The 17,059-nt window shown below is 38.9% G+C and overlaps 1 pseudogene; it reads right to left on the bottom strand.

Moving 5' to 3' along the window:
- The window catches only part of LOC100341150 (uncharacterized), a 70,426-nt pseudogene that overhangs the window by 26,163 nt on the left and 27,204 nt on the right, over positions 1 to 17,059 (bottom strand).

Below are 17,059 nucleotides of genomic sequence, written 5' to 3'. Positions count from 1 at the left end.
AATTTGTATATTTTACAAGTGTGTTTGTACAGATTTATTTATATTAATTAGAACACCTTGGAAAAAAACTTCATGTTTACAGTTTATAATAAAATGTTTGTAAATACAGAGGATAGCTTTCCCATATATAAACTGTTTCTAAGGTTTCTTTCCCTCTTCCAATATCTATCTTATTTTTTATCTCTTTTTCAGTTTTCCACTATTAAAAAACACTAAAAATAAAAACTAAGTCAGTATTTTTTAGCTTTTTAACAACTTCAGGAAATGGAATGAAAATGACTAAAATAAGGTATGTGCATTTTGGAATAGTGTTAAAGCAATTCTTTTCACCATAGGGGTTAGTACTTAAGTCTTGGTGTTATTAAGGAGATTGATAAACTATTAGCAAAGAAATCCTCTTATACCACATGGACTTTACTCACCCCCAAATTGCTTGCTTCTCTACAAACATTTTCTCCTTCATTAAATATTTATTGAGTTCCTGTTTTATGTATAGAACAATTTGTAGATGTAAATAATTCCTTATCATGGTTTTTGAGCTTGAGAAATTTCCCATCACTTGAGGGCATCCAATAGATTAAAGGAGATTATATGCAAATAAATAAAACAAAATAAGCAAAGAGCTGGGGCTAGCACTGTGGTGTAGTGAGTAAAGCTGCAGCCCGCACTGCAGGCATCCCATATTGGCGCTGGCTCAAATCCCGGCTGGTCCACTTCCAATCCAGCTCTCTGCTATGGCCTGTGGAAGCAATAGAAGATGGCCCAAGTTCTTGGGCCACTGTACCCATGTAGGAGATCCGGAAGAAGCGCTAGTCTCCTGGCTTCAGATAAGTGCAGCTCTAGCTATTGCAGCCAACTGTGGAGTGAACCAGTGGATGGAAGATCTCTCTCTCTGCCTCTACCTCTCTGTAACTCTGCCTTTCAAATAAATAAATATTTAAAAAACAAAACAAAACAAAACAAGAGCTGTCATCTAATAAATGGATCGACCCATAGACTTTGGTGTCTTCCTTTCAATTGTTCTCTCCTATACATACTATACTATACATGGTACATTGTAGTTGTTCAGGAATATTTATTTTTAGAGTTGGAACAAAATGGTTGAAAGATTTGAAAATTATGCTAAGGAAATGCAGACAACATTTATGCTTTACCTACTGTTTTCCAACATTTGGGCATGTGTTAATTAACTTTCTCTGAAGGGACAGTCAATTTTATTTTTTCAAAAAGAAACTGACTTTCAGAGGCACACAATAACCATCAAATCACAAAATTGCTAAGTAAAGAATTGGATTTCAAGTTCATGTCTTTGCAACCTACTACCTAATTAAGTAATGCCTAAGGTATTTTATTTCTATTATTTTAAGCATTATATTTCAGGATAGTTTTAAATTTGAAAGTAAAAAATGTGAGGCAGTAATATAGAGAATTCCTACATACCATTCACATAATTTCACTTTTTAATATGTTAGAGCCAGTAAAGATTTTTAATTAGGAGAGAATATAATGGCAGTTGTATTTTAGTATTTTTAATATGGCCATTGTGTGCATGATTTTGAACGTAGATTTTTGAAAACAAGGAATTATTAAGACTATTGTAATGAGCAACAAGACTTATAAATAGTGTTCAAGTTAAGACAGAACCAGTGGAAATTAAAGGAAGGAATAATTTTTTATGATGCATTAGATAGCAATTTATTTATTTTTTATTTTTTTTTGTGAATTAAAAGTATGAGTTTATTTTAAGGTAGTTTTTTTGCAAAAAAGACATTTTTGTAATATATGGAAAGTATGTAAGATGAAAAATACATTTTTATGAATTTCAAATTATTATTGAACCAAAATAAAACTATATTTAATTCTGTTTTATGAACCTTTAAAAATGTTTTTATATTTGTTTATTTGAAAGTTAAAGCAACAAAGAGAGCTACCTTCCATCCTCTGGATCATACCCCAGATGCTTGCAACAGCCAGGGCTAGGCTATTCTGAATTCAAGACTAAAAAACTCCATCTGGGTCTCCCATGTGGGTGGCAGTAATCCAACCACTTAGGACATCATCTTCTGCCTCCCAGTAGAATTAGTATGAAGATGCTCAAGAAGCAGAGGAGAGGGAGTGGGAAAGGGGAGGGTTGTGGGTGGGAGGGACGGTATGGGGGGGAAGCCATTGTAATCCATAAGTCGTACTTTGGAAAATTATATGCATTAAATAAAAGTTTAAAAAAAATTTAAAAAAAAAAAACCACAATGAGAAAAAAAAAAAAAAAGAATAGCTGGTTTAGGGTGCAACAGGTTGAAACACCATTTGAGATGTCACAGCAGAGTGCTTGGGATCAAGTCCTAGATAGCAATTTATATTGTATTTATGAGAACTTCTCTTTTTTTTTCCAGTACAGAGAAAGGAAATTTTTTTAAAGAAAAAAATCTTCTGGAAAACATAGGTCAAATACAAACTGAACAGTATTTCAAAAAATTGATGGTGCTGTTATTCGAGTTTAGGAAATGTGCTACAATGCAAGCCAATTTCTGACAGTGCTGTAGCTCATCTGCTGTGCCCTGGGGTAGTCTAGAAAAGTAACTGTAGGCAGAGGAACTTAAAGATTTGGTGTTTCCAATTTCATCAGCTGACAACAAGTCCCTCAGCAAACCGTAATGAAATGCAAGTCTAGAAATGGAAAGCAATGACTCTTGGGCAAAATCTTTGGTAGATGTCCTAGAAGAAGTACTTCAGAGTAGCACACAGATAAGAGGCAATTGTTAAGACTTAAAAAACAGTGTCAAATAGAGGTTCATGAAATCTTACTGATTCACTGCTTCATACTAATCTTCCTATGTCTTGGGCTTATTGTTCATGAAATGAGTATAACAATAGAGTTATATCCTGGGATTGTTGTAAAAATTAAGTATGCAACACAAGAAGTACGCAGAACAGTGGTGTGACTTCTTTGGCATTCAATAAATAAGTGACATAGTGCAGGGAAGTAAGCCCCTTTCTGGCCTATAAGCCTATGGGAGTCTTTTTCCAATAAATAATTATTTCTTTTGCCTTCCAGATTTCCTGAAATGTCCATGCTATTTATTCATAGCAGCAAAATGTTAAACTACAATGATTTATATATTAGCAAAGTCGTGGCCCCAAGTTGTAGGGAAATTCTGTTCTGTAACATGAACAAACTGTAAAGGCAGGAAAGGAATAAAAATTATTCAATTGGAAGCCTTTCAATGAAGCGTCAAAGGCAAGGAGTTGAGTTTCAGATGACACTTACAAAAACCCCAGAGAGGACCCATCAAATAGATTTGGGAACTTGGCAACAGTAAGAAAAGAATCAAAATAAAAGTGGCCACTTCACATATTAGCAAGGATCAGTCCCTAGTGTTAATTTTCAATGTGAAAATACTATTAGGTCTTTAACAAACTGGATCTAACACCTTAATGGGAGACCAGGAGAAGTACCTGGCTCCTGCCATCGGATCAGCGCGGTGCGCCATTGGAGGGTGAACCAACGGCAAAGGAAGACCTTTCTCTCTGTCTCTCTCTGTCACTGTCCACTCTGCCTGTCAAAAATAAATAAATAAATAAATAAATTGGTACAACAACTTGCGATAATTATTCATTTCACATGCTTTAAAAAATTGGAATTGTTAACAGAAAGACCCTTATTCATGAGAACCCCAAATAATCTAAGCTATAATTAAAAGAGACTCAACGAACATTTGTTGATTTGTCTCCTATAGGAAAGCAGTGACTTGGTCTTCTGGGAGATGTAATAATTAATAAAACAATGGTCTCTGTTCTCATTTGTACTTTAAATATACTGTGGTATTTTATTCGGGACCACAGAATTTTAAAAATTATATATTTTTACTTTTATTTATGAGAGACAGAGAGAAAGAGAGAGATCTCCCAAGTGCTGGTTCCCTCCTCAAATGGTTGCAAGCTTTGGGGCCTGGCTGGAATCACGAGCTAAAAACTCAGCCTGAGTCTCCCCTGTGGACAGCAGAGACCCAATCATTTGATCCTGGTCTGCTGCCTCCCATGCTTCTGTTAGTAGGAAGCTGGAAACAGGAGCATGGTTGTGACCTGATCACCAGCACTCTGATGTCGGATGCATGCTTCTTCACTGCCAAGCTGAACATCCACCCCAGCCTCACAGAATTTTATATTGATAAATGCCAGTTTCCACAGAGGAAGCTTTGCCAGTCTTTGATCTTCTTCAAAGGCCAATATATTAATAGTGGATGTGTTATAGAATACATTCTTGAACTTGCAGCCTAGGATTTAAAGCATGGAGAATTAAAATGAGAAAGTATCCAAAAATTATTTTTTATGCTGTTCCAAATCTGACCTATCGTCTTCATTTTCCAACACTTTTTAACTTGTGCATACAAAGGTATAAATACATATAAAGCATGCTAAAAAGACACAAAACAGTTTTCTTATCATAAAGAAAAAATCAGGGCTGGCACTATGGCACAGTGTGTTAAGCACTGGCATCCCATATAGGTAATAGTATGAGTCTCAGCTCTCTACTTCTGATCCAGCTCTTTGCTAATATTCCTAGGAAAGCAGCAGAAGATCCCAAGTCCCTGGGTTCCTTCCACCCACGTGGGAGACTTAAAAGAAGCTCTGGGCTCCTGGCTTTGGCTTGGCCTAGCCCCAGTTTTTATAGTTATTTGGTTAATGAATCAGTGGATGGGATATCTGTCTGTCTCTTTTTCCTCTCTGTAAGTCTGCCTTTCAAATAAGTAAATACATCTTTAAAAAATAAAAAAAGAAGAGATCAATCTCAAATACACTACTGTAGTTTTTTGCCACCTGTTCATTATACTGGTTCATTATTTTATTTTAATTGGAGGTTTTTATTCAAATGCTGAACTTCAATATATGCAAGATCAATTCTATGCATGTGTAATGAAACATTTTTAAGTAAATAATATGTGCAAAATAATTCATTAAGTCTTTATTGACTGTAGCACAAGACACTAATCTAGAAGCTACGAGTGAAAATGTGATTAAAATGTAGGCATGTCTTCAAGAGTTGTAGAGATTAGTAATGGACCTGTCTGTATGAAAAAAAGTCACTTTACAACACCAAGATCCCATAGATAGAGTTGTGATAAAAGATGGGAATTATCAACTCTGGGCCTCTCATACATCCATAACTTTTTTTTTTTAAGATTTATTTTATTTATTTGAAAGACAGAGTTACAGAGTTAGGTAGAGACAGAGAGAGAGAGGTCTTCCATCTGCTGGTTCACTCCCCAGGTGGCCACAACAGCCGGAGCTGCGCTGATCCGAAGCCAGGAGCCAGGAGCCAGGAGCCAGGAGCCAGGAACCAGTAGTAAAATTTTGACTCAAATATGTTTAAAAATCATCATTATAGGACAAAATTTTTGAAAAACAATAATATAAAATATTAAGCAAAAGGAGGAATATATGATGATTCTGATAAACTAAAATACATATTAAGGCAAACACATTTCTAGAGATTTAAGGATATCATATAAAATTATTAGGTAAAAAGATTTTCAAAAAAGGCTATTATGTAATAGAAGAATCAATTTACAGAGCAGATACAAATTATCTATTCTCATACTGATATTAACATTTCAAAATACATAAAATGAAAATTGAGACATAAATAAAAATTAGCAAATATATCATTGTGATGTGTAATTTAACATACTAATTGACAGAGAACAAGAACACAAAAACATTAACAATGATATAGAAGAGTGAAAACATGTAACACTATTGAAAACATATGTGAGGGAACTTCAAAGAGTTGATGGAAAATGGAGTTGAAAGACAAGTTTATTTCGGTCCAAAATTTTGAAATCCATTAAAACTCATATGTGTGTGTGTGTGTGTGTGTGTGTGTGTATATATATATATATATATAATATGTGTGTGTGTGTGTATGTGTATGAGAACCTTGTAATATAAATTAGGAAAAATCACATTATTTTCAAATACAGATTAATTATGAATATTGATGTTGTCTTAGTCCATAGAATAAGTGTCCATATATACCAAGGAATTAGTATAAATACTGACCCATTTTCTGATGGTGGTGGTATTAGATAACTAAGAATAATCTTTAAGAAGCTGTATAAAGAATGCCAAAGTCAAATATACTTGACTCTTGCATTACTTATTCTTTTGAATTTTCTATACTTTTCATCACTGTGGGAGGATAATCAAGAGTTGACTGTATGAAAAAGAAGTATGAAAAGAATCAGGATTGCTTTGAAGAAGATTAAAAAAGATGAGAACTATCTTATGGGTACAAAGAAATATGATAAATTTCACTGTGTAGCAGAATCTAAATGCTTGGATGCATTCTTTGAGAAAAAGAATGCAAATTCAGTAACAGAAGAAAATGCCCATTTCCAACTTCTTAGAAAAAATAAATTTAAGAAAAATTGTAAATTTTATAAGTTTATAAGCACCACAAACAACACAAATTCTTTCAGGATAATATCACTTCTAATATTTTAGTTACCTACCAAACTTACATTTGTAATATTTGTGTAATAACATTTTATTGCATATTCTTTGTAACTTTAAAAAATAAACACTTTGTATATGTTCTATAGAGAAAAAAAGTATCTTTTCCCCAGCAATGTCGATTTTTCTTAAATCTTAAATTATCTAAATTTTACAAAATTTTACTGAACAAGAAAAAGGGTTCTAGAACCAGGTGCATCACCGAAAAAGATTAATTCAGAATGCCCCATCTCCACATTTGCAGGCTAAACTGATAGCCAAAGAAAAGTAGGAATATACTGTCGCTCCCCCTCTTCATTGGGGAACGACACAGGACCCTGCGCTGTTCTTTTGTCTGCTTGGCCCTCCCCGGGTTTACTGCTGGTTCTTCCCAGGTTGGCTACCGACCCTTCCACCTCCGTGGAAGGGCGGTTCCCCCTAGCCACTTTCCCCACTTCCGCGGGGGAGTGGCACACGGCCAGCCGGCTGTCTCGGGGGCTGCACAGATGTTCCTTCAGATAGATGTTCCTGGTGCATGTTGTCTCTCTCCTCCTTTATAGTCCTCTTCCACCAATCCCAACTCTGCTACCCACACGCCGAGTACGCTGCTCTCCTCCAATCAGGAGCAGGTCCTGCAGCTTGTTGGTTGAACTGGAGGCAGCTGTGTAGAAGCTATTTCCTCCTCTCCCAGCGCCATATTGTGGGAGAGCAGATGCATAGAATAAGTCTTAATTCCAGTAACTTAGTCTAGTCCGAGTTGCTCCCCACAGATCCCCCTTTCTTTTTATTTTTGGCATTGATACGCACCTGTCTTCGGTGCCCCGTGGCACACACTCTGCTCTGCTTGCTGGAGTTGCCCACAGGTGCTTACAAGCCCTACCAATCAGGCAAACCGAATCCGAGCCCTCTCATTGCCGTCTTGTGGAGAGACTTATTGGTGTTGATAACGTGCCTGTCTTCGGTGACCTGCAGCCACCCACAGGTGCTTATCGTCTTACTAATCAGGCAGACCCAATCCAAGCTCTCTCATTGCCATGTTGTGGGGAGGCCTTATTTTTCTCTATTTCTCTATCCCCAGGCATTCCTACTTCTCCTATTTTACTTCTATCTACCAGCATTCCTATTTCTCTCATTTTACTTCTAAACTTCTGTTTCTCTTATCCCCGCGGCTTCCCGGCGCCCGCCCCGAGGCTGCTTCTTGGCGCCTCCCCCTCGGCGGCTTCCTGGCTCTGTGGGGCTCGGCTTCGTGAGCTCCGCGGTCTCCACGCCCTTCGTGCCCCCACCACGGCCTTCGCGCCAGCCCCACGTTCCCTATCTATTCATGCCCCGTGCTCTCTCTGCATGCGGCGGCTTCCGCGAATCACACAGCCTAGCTCACGTTTCCGCCACCAGTATTCAATCTAAGTTCCCTGGGCTAACCTGGCGAATTCAACCTGGCTCACGTCTCCGCCTTTCGTTTTGGCTTCCCGTCTTTTGCTCCTTGGGCTAATCTGACGGATTCCAACCTAGCTCACGCGTCCACCTCTAGTTTTAGCTTTTCACCTTTTGCTCCCCGGGCTGACTTGAAGAATTCCAACATAGCTTACGTTTCCGCCTAGGCCTGCCCCCGCGACTTCATCCTCCCTAACATTTTTTTCTCTACCCGGTATGTTTCCTAACTTTTCTTCCAACAATATTCCCCTCTCATTTCTCCTGGCCTCTCCCCACAGTCCGTGGTGTTCCTTCTAGGTTTCACTTTTGCTTTCAACCTGCAGTCCGTATCTAAGTTTCTTCTTGCTTTCACTTTAAATCCTAACTTCTTTCCCACAGTCCGTATCCGAGTGTTTGCCTAGGCTTTCAATAGCTTCTTCCGGCACCTTTTCCGTCTGGCTTTTCCCTAGGCTCTTTGCTAGTCTCTCTCTCCGGTATTTTCACACTTCTTCCTGCTTCTTCCCTCCTGGGTTTCCTATCCGAGTCACGGCACCATTATGTCGCTCCCCCTCTTTGTGGAGGAACGACACAGGACCCTGCGCTGTTCTTTTGTCTGCTTGGCCCTCCCCGGGTTTGCTGCTGGTTCTTCCCGGGTTGGCTGCCGTCCCTTCCACCTCCGTGGAAGGGCGGTTCCCCCTAGCCACTTTCCCCACTTCCGCGGGGGAGTGGCACACGGCCAGCCGGCTGTCTCGGGGGCTGCACAGATGTTCCTTCAGATAGATGTTCCTGGTGCATGTTGTCTCTCTCCTCCTTTATAGTCCTCTTCCACCAATCCCAACTCTGCTACCCACACGCCGAGTACGCTGCTCTCCTCCAATCAGGAGCAGGTCCTGCAGCTTGTTGGTTGAACTGGAGGCAGCTGTGTAGAAGCTATTTCCTCCTCTCCCAGCGCCATATTGTGGGAGAGCAGATGCATAGAATAAGTCTTAATTCCAGTAACTTAGTCTAGTCCGAGTTGCTCCCCACAATATACAGAAACCATCTAATTGACTATGGTTAGCATTTACTTTCTATGGTCATTTTCGGGCACCTTGTAGGCTCTCACTGGCTGGAAGTTCAGCTGCTATGATTGGCTGAGAATTTCAAAGATACACCCTTAGGTGGATTTACAATTTATTAACATACATACCAAACCTAGGTACAGTACACTATTACAGAGGCTGCTTTGGGCCAAATTGTATCACTCAGCACAGAGAAAGACAGGTTTAGGATAACTATTTCAGTGTAAGAACACATATACACGTGCTTCTTGTTGGGGACATTGCTGTTGTTACGGATCCCATTCTGCCAGCCATATCTTCCACATTCTCGATATCTCTACCTCATGTCCACCTCACTCCAACCATTTTCTTTGTGGTGAGAAAAAATGTTCAAGGTACCTCCATCTTAGTGCTGCCCAAGTAGGGGGTGGAAAAGCTGTACTTTCAGTCTTGTGTTGAAGATAAAAAGAGGTCCGTATGCATAAAACGGTCACAAAGGCAGGCTGCCACATGAAGAGGAGACTGTGAAGATGTAAAGTTTTCAGCTACTGTCATTTATCTGCAGCCCCAAGATCACCACTAAAATAAAGAATCGTCTCAGGCTGGGACAGTTTTCTCAATGCCCAGCTCATGACTAGGGCTTGATTTTCCCTTTTTTAGCCCTGTGGAGAACACATAGAGCCCAAAAAGATAAATTTTTGAGTGACTTTTTAGTTCAATCATCTTCAGCTGCGTGGTAGTTGTTCTTAGTTCCGGAGCAAGGAAAATAAAATACTTTTCTGTAGCACACTGAAGTGTAAGGCATGAGTCTTCCATGGAAATGCTACCAAGCACATTCAAGGATTCAACATGTCCACTGCCACTTAAAGTAGCCAATTGTGACATTTTTCCCCAGGCAACAATTCACAAGCATTAATTGCAATCAATGCTCCGGAAAGGGAGAAGGTATCACTTAAAACTGGGTGTGGGGAGGTGCAAACCTTAACAAAGGCTAGATCTGCATTCCAAGTATAGCAAACAATATGAACATTGCAAAAATGAAAATAGAAATTCACAATAAGACACAGTTAATTTTAAGTAACATAATAATTTCTGGAAGTCATAAATGCAAAAACACGAAATAGTGGCTTTGTGGATGCTGCCAATATTTATGAGGAAGCAGTCTACTATTGTACATTCACACATGAAATAGAGATCAGTAAACTTTCATCTTCAGGTCAAAGAAAAACACAGAGAGAATTACTCCCTCTTCCAGAGTCAGTCCAACAGACCTTGAATTTATAGAAGCAGGAAAAAAGTGCAAAACTGTGCTTCTCTATAATAAATCCACCTTGACTGTTTTGACTGTGAAAAGTTATTACTATTTGTGGTATACAGAATTTGTAGCTTTGATTCCCTAGGATATTTTGCAAAAGAAAGACAATTTAGCACATCCCTTCTGGGGCATTAAATGGAAATGAAGTGTGTGTGTATGTGTGTGTGTGTGTGTGTGTATATATATATATATATATATATATATATACATATATATATACCTTGTTGTTTTCTCCCTGCCCAAATAAGTTGGGAAATTTAAACCTGGATTCGTTTTAACTCATTATGTGCATCTTCAAGCACTTCACATAGTGGGTTGAATGATAAGGCTTCTCACTTTCAGTATACTTGTATTAAAAGAGAAATAATAACTACTCAAATTTATAAAGATTTAATTTTCTCTAAATATATTTTTCACTGGAAAACAATAAACATATAAATAATTTTGGAGGGAAGGGTGAAGAATGAACATAGTGCCAATATAAGCTTTGTTCTCCAATCATTCCCAAATTGTCTTATTTAAATTCTATCACATCATTTATAACTTCACCATCAAGGCTCGTTTTTCTTTCTCCATTCATCAAATTGAAGTCTGTGAACACTTAAGAAGAACACTTATCTAAAAGAGACACTTAAGTGGAACACTTTTCGCACAGGGAAAGAAAATTTATCTCAAAGGGAACACTTACCAGAACACTATCTCCAAGGGAAAGAACCTTGTGTGTGTCCTATTAAAATCACTAAAATTTCTCTTCATGTGTGAAGATTTCAAATATACGATTGTTCCTCAGCTCCAGCTCCACCCACCTTTGTCAATCAGGCCACCATTATTTTTCTCTTTTTCCCCATTTCACTTTTTCTGGTTGGTTTGCCTCAGAGGAAACAGGTCTATAGATATTTCTTACATAGTGTATTAAAAATTGTACTTTTCAAGTACAGATGTAAGTATCAGTATTTGACAAGTTAATTTTTCCAATGGTTGCTTTCTCTGCCAGATGAATCCTTAAATAGTGAGGGGAGTAAAACATCCCATCTCAAATATACTGCTTTGACATACTTTAAGCAGGTTATTCAAAGTCAGACCTCTGCAGACACAAGAATGAATTTGAAAAGATGTATATTTTTTGTAGAAAGAAAGTTGTAGGCATAGTAGGATAAGCCTTTGCCTGGGCACCAGCATCCCATATGGGCGCTGGTTTGAGTCCTGGCTACTCCTCTTCCAATCCATCTCTCTGCTCATGGCTCGGGGAAGTGGTAGAACATGGCCTGAGTGCTTGGGCCCATACACCCACGTGGGAGACACAGAGGAAGCTCCTGGCTCCTGGCTTTGTATCAACCCAGCTCTGGCCGTTGTGGCCAATTAGAGAGTGAACCACTGGATGGAGGACCTTTCTTTGTGTCTCTCCCTCTCTCTCTCTGTCATGCTACCTCTTAAAGAAATAATTTAAAAAAATGAAAGAATGTTCTATCTCTCAAAATTAGTTGAGACCATAACAGATGCACGCACAAGCTTTTCAAAATTTGAAATACCTCCTCTCCCTTTGATCTTAGGCAGGGTCTTTCCACTGGAAGAAGACGTTGGGGAATCTGACTGATTCCAGTGGCCCATACATGACTGCAAAGTACATCTGCATAACAGGATGGTCTTAGCTTGTAGGGCATAGCTTCATTGCCACCTTCTGTAGTCTGAGCCACCTCCCTTCCTCCCAGAAGCCCAAGAACCTGTTCCTTAAGTTCCATGTGAAGTTTAGCCATCTTGTCCCTATTGGACTTTCACACTCCCATACCCCAGGCGTGGAATAAAACTTCTGTATTTTTTTTCTAATATCTCTCTATTGTCAGTTTGTTTCATAGACTAACATTATTGAAACTTCAGAGAGAAAATAACAAATTAAAATTTCCCCATGACATCTTTTGAATATAAACATCCCTCTTATAATCTTTAGAGCCTCTATTTATTGGATTTCTACTCTGCCAAATATTTTAAGCATAGTGCTTGAATTAACTTGTTAATTTTCATCTAAAAATATCCTATATGGGTGGGCCATTGGTGGCAAAGTTAATACATCACTTGGGATGATTACATTCCATATCAGAGTGTTAGAGGTATATATATCTGAATTTTTATTCCAAGTTCTTGCCCTGCAGAGATAAAAATTCAGAGGCATAGATACAGTATACAATGAGAGTAGGATTTATTTAAAAGAGTGAATAAAAACTAAATACACATTTTTGGATACACATTTTTGGGTAAGTGTGAGCAATCCCACACGAAGAAATACTTGCCATGAGTGGGCCATAGAGTTGCCTATGAAGAAGCCAGAGAAGGAAGCATAAGCATGGTCCAAAAGCCAAAGTAAAAAAGGGCATCTTTTATGAGATGGGCCAGTTGCCCTAATTAATGATACAAAATGGGGTGTGGCTTAGTGAGGGTGACGCTTCTTAGGAGTTTCATGGTTCCTCCACATGAAGCTGAACTTTCATGAGGCCATCCTCCTTCCTGGTCCCAGATGAGACACAGGTACATCATGGGAAAATGAATGTACTGGATTGACAGGTGAGGGAGCAGAGTTACAATGCAATACTACAAAGAAACTATGAAAAAAAAATTCTTCTAGCTTCATTTATTCCTACCTAACTCTCTACTTAGCTCCCCCATATCAAGAGTGCTTGGGTTTTAGTAACACCTGTGCTTCTGATTCCATCTTCCTGCTATTGTGTACCATGGGAAGGAGTGATAACTCAAATACTTAGGAGACCTGGCAGAGTTCCTGGTTCCTGGCTTTGGCTTGGCCCAGCCCTTACTATTGCAGCCATCTGGGAGAGTGAACCAGTAGACGGGAGTTAATCAGTGTAAATTTCAATTACATACAATGCATAAATAAAATGTTTTTAAACACACAAAACACAAATGAGGTAGATACAATTATCTTATTTTTATAGGAGATGGGAATTAGAGAGGCTTATTATTTCAAACTGAGGCAATTGGACTCCAAAGCTGTGCTCTTAACAAATGCATTGCTCAACCACATAGCAAAGTGGTGTGTATGAGTACAATCAGAACTCTTACTTAACAGTGAAGTTAAACTGGATATTTTAGAATGGGCAGGGGCCCACTTAATCTAGAAACTTACTTCTTCCCAGGAAAACAAGAAAAAATTTTTAATTTAATTACAAGCTTCAGTCACTTCTCTATGTGAGACTAGAATTTATCCAATTATTTAAAATTCAAAATTTATGGAATTTTGGCATTTATGGAATGCCCACCTGGTGCAAATCATATGGTGTTAGGAAATGTTTCATTCTAATGACAATTGGAGGAAAGAGGCTCAGGGATTTTAGAACTTTCCTAAATTTCCATGCAAATATTATCTTTATGTGGATATATGTATTTTTTGGAGGGTAGAATGTTCATAGTTGGCATTATAGTTTCCAAGACTTCATGAGTTTCCTAAAAAGATTAGTAATTCTTGACCTGGGGACAATAGACCAAGGAGGACTGGTTTGAAACCAGGTCATTCATTTCTAGATGAGAATAATTTTCTTAATGTGCATGCCCAGAGCTAGTTCATTAATATCCAGGAATTAAAAAGGAATGGGAGGCCAGTACTGCAGCTCAATAGGCTAATCCTCCGCCTGCGGCACCGGCACACCGGAATCTAGTCCTGGTCTTGGTGCCTGATTCTGTCCTGGTTGCTCCTCTTCCATTCCAGCTCTCTGCTGTGGCCTGGGAGGACAGTGGAGGATGGCCCAAGTCCTTGGGCCCTACACCCGCATGGGAGACCAGGAGAAGTACCTGGCTCCTGGCTTCGGATCAGCACAGTGCGCCGGCTGCAGAGGCCACTGGGGGGTGAACCAATGGAAAAGGAAGACCTGTCTCTCTGTCTCTCTCTCTCACTGTCCACTCTGCCTGTCAGAAAAAAAAAAAAAAAAGAAAGAAAGAAAGGAATGGGAGATTCAAACTTCACAGTGTATAAAATGTACTTATGAGCGATAGGAATTCTAGAGTTTGAGTCCAACCACCTATCTCCCTATTTCCACTTTTAGACTAATGGAGTTTTACAACTGTACATCCAAGAATGGCCAAGAGACAGGGGAGTCACTGACATCAGTGGAGTTAGCAATGATGATAGCATTGTTTTATTTTCTATTTTTCTTTTGTAAGGGAAAATTGAAAATTAAATCCCATGTTGATTCATAAAATTCTTTCCCCAAATATAGAAAAAAGGAAAAAGAATTTTATTATTGAATAAAGGTTAAATCATACTGATATGCATCACAGGCAATCTACTAGTGAGTTTATTAAATAGCAAGAAAGCACAGCTAGGGATATAATCTATTACATACACATTCTCAAGATTAATGCAGCACATTCATAGTTCATTCCTAAGTTACCTGGTAATGTGGGGAGCCAGCAGGGTTTACTAATTGCTTTTATCTGAAGAGGTTAAAATCTTCTGTATTTTTGTGACAAATAGGTGGATACAATTTAGAACAATTTCCTTAGGAGGAAATTCTGAAGACAGGTAGAGAGGGATGCTGGCTTCCTTAATGTTTACATTTCAAAAGAGATGTCTTCCAGATCCTTAGAGAAGCATTCCTGGGTTTCAATATTAGTTTATTTAGCCTTTCAAATGGTTCACATATGTTTCACAGGGACATGGATTGAATTTGTAAGCAACCAGACTTCTAGAGGAAATGATCCAGGAAAGCAAAGAGAAAGATCTTTTTTTTTTTTTTTTTTTTTACAGATTTATTTATTTATTTATTTATTTATTTATTTATTTATAAGTCAGCATTACAGGGTGGGAGAGGAAAGTGATGGGGGGGGGGTCAATTTGTTGGTTCACTCCCCAAATGGATGTAATGGCCAGAGCTGGGCTAGGTGGAAGCCAGGAGAGTCAAAGCTTTGTCTGGGTCTCCCATGTGGCTATAGAGACCCTGCTTGGGTCATCTTCTATTGCTTTCCCAGGTACACTAGCATGGAGCTGAATCAGAAGTGGAGCAGCTGGGACCAGTGCCCATATGGAATGCTGGTGCTGCAAATGGCTGATTAACTTGACATGCCACAGTGCCTTCCCCAGGGAAGTATTTAAAAAAATTTGACAAAGGCGAAATAACTACAGAATTATAACATTAAGGAAAAGATGGAAGGAAAGTGGAGCCATTGAATTAAGATGCGATTTTCAAAATGATGTTTTCCCCACATGCCTTGAGATAAATGTTGTAAGAGGTAATGAGTTCATTATGTTTTCTAGTCACTTTCTCCAGAAAATTGACCCTTTGCAGAGAGTTTAAGAGGACAGTGGGAGAGTGATGGAAGTAGATTTGGCAAAGGGAGAGGATGAACTGTGAAGTAGTCAGCTTTATTACTGAGAAGGCTCTCTGAATAAGTGGAGTCACAAAGGCTCATCCTTTATAAAGAGGCTTACATTGACTAATTGTCACCAGGAAGGCAGGATAACCCTGGCAGAGATGGGTCCCTTTGGAAAAGGACAATTCCCAGAGAAAGATCCAGCCATTAACTATAGCATCCTGGTAAATGAGTATTTCCATTCCAAAGGGGGTGGGGGTCGGTACACAACACCCACCATTTTGTGCTTGACATTTTTCTGAGATCCAAATTTAGCTGTACTCACATTTCAATGCCCTTATTACATTGCATGAGTCATTGTGATAGGCATTTACTACCAAAAAGGCTCTGGGAAGGCTGAAAAATTGGTCTTAACTACTACATGTAACTTTTAAAGCTACCAGTGTTACATTCAGGCAGGGGGTGCCTCTCGGCATGCCTCTGTGCTTTCAGAATAGCCTGTGACCCTCCTTTGGTTCTGTAGACACTTCTCTGTCAGAAGGCACTCTGTGGGGTCAAGGGAATCTGTTCATCTAAAATTCTTGCTCCTCCATTGCACGTATTTCAGGTATTATTCTAGAATGTCTTTCTCAGTGGTGGCCTGTTTTTCAGGGCCTATCCTCATCCTGATCTGTGTCAGTTCTTGACAGCATACAGTGCCACAGCTGTACGTATACCCAGAGCTCATGAGCGAGTAAGAGCTGTCACAGACAATGCATTGCACAGCTGGAACCCAATCACCTTCCTGTGTTTACAACACTGGGTCCTATGAATGGTCAGTTTAAGAGAAGAATATGGGTAGAACTTGTATGTATGTGTTTGCGTGTGTGTGTCTGTGTGTGTGTATATGTTCATATGGAGTAGAAACAGAAGAGAAAAGAGGAGTGGCTGAATACAGGTTAGAAAACTGGGAATAGATCTCACCTATTGTCACATTATGCATCAATTCCCAATAAATTTCCAAACTTTAAATTAAAACTCAGCCTCCAAGGCAAATGAGGTACTATAAATCACAATAAAAGATATAGCTTATTTTGTTTAATCTTTTCAAGGCATAATTGATAATTTCTAAACATTTTGTCACATGTCGTGTAAATCTTCACTTGTACTCTCCCTTCATGGTTTATAAGTATTGATGGAAGTCTTGCTTTATAAGCTCATGATACCCAGCCATCCTTTTATTTGGTTCCTCTGACACCTCAAACACAAAAGAGTTAGAATTTCCCCATTCTCAAGGGGAGAGGGAGTGGGAAAGGGGAGGGTTGCGGGTGGGAGGGACGTTATGGGGGGGAAGCCATTGTAATCCATAAGTCGTACTTTGGAAATTTATATTCATTAAATAAAAGTTAAAAAAAAAAAAAGAATTTCCCCATTCTCTTCCTGAGGGACTCCCATCCTATGATTTAATCAATGGTCTTAGTGTATATTTTTAAGGTTCCTGTGTCTTAGGAAA

This window comes from Oryctolagus cuniculus, chromosome 1 (assembly GCF_051225735.1).
Source record: "Oryctolagus cuniculus isolate XC-2025 breed Fujian yellow rabbit chromosome 1, ASM5122573v1, whole genome shotgun sequence".
Classification (NCBI taxonomy): Eukaryota; Metazoa; Chordata; class Mammalia; order Lagomorpha; family Leporidae; genus Oryctolagus; species Oryctolagus cuniculus.
Note: the sequence above shows the minus strand (reverse complement) of the source record. Positions and strands in the feature narration are given on the sequence as shown.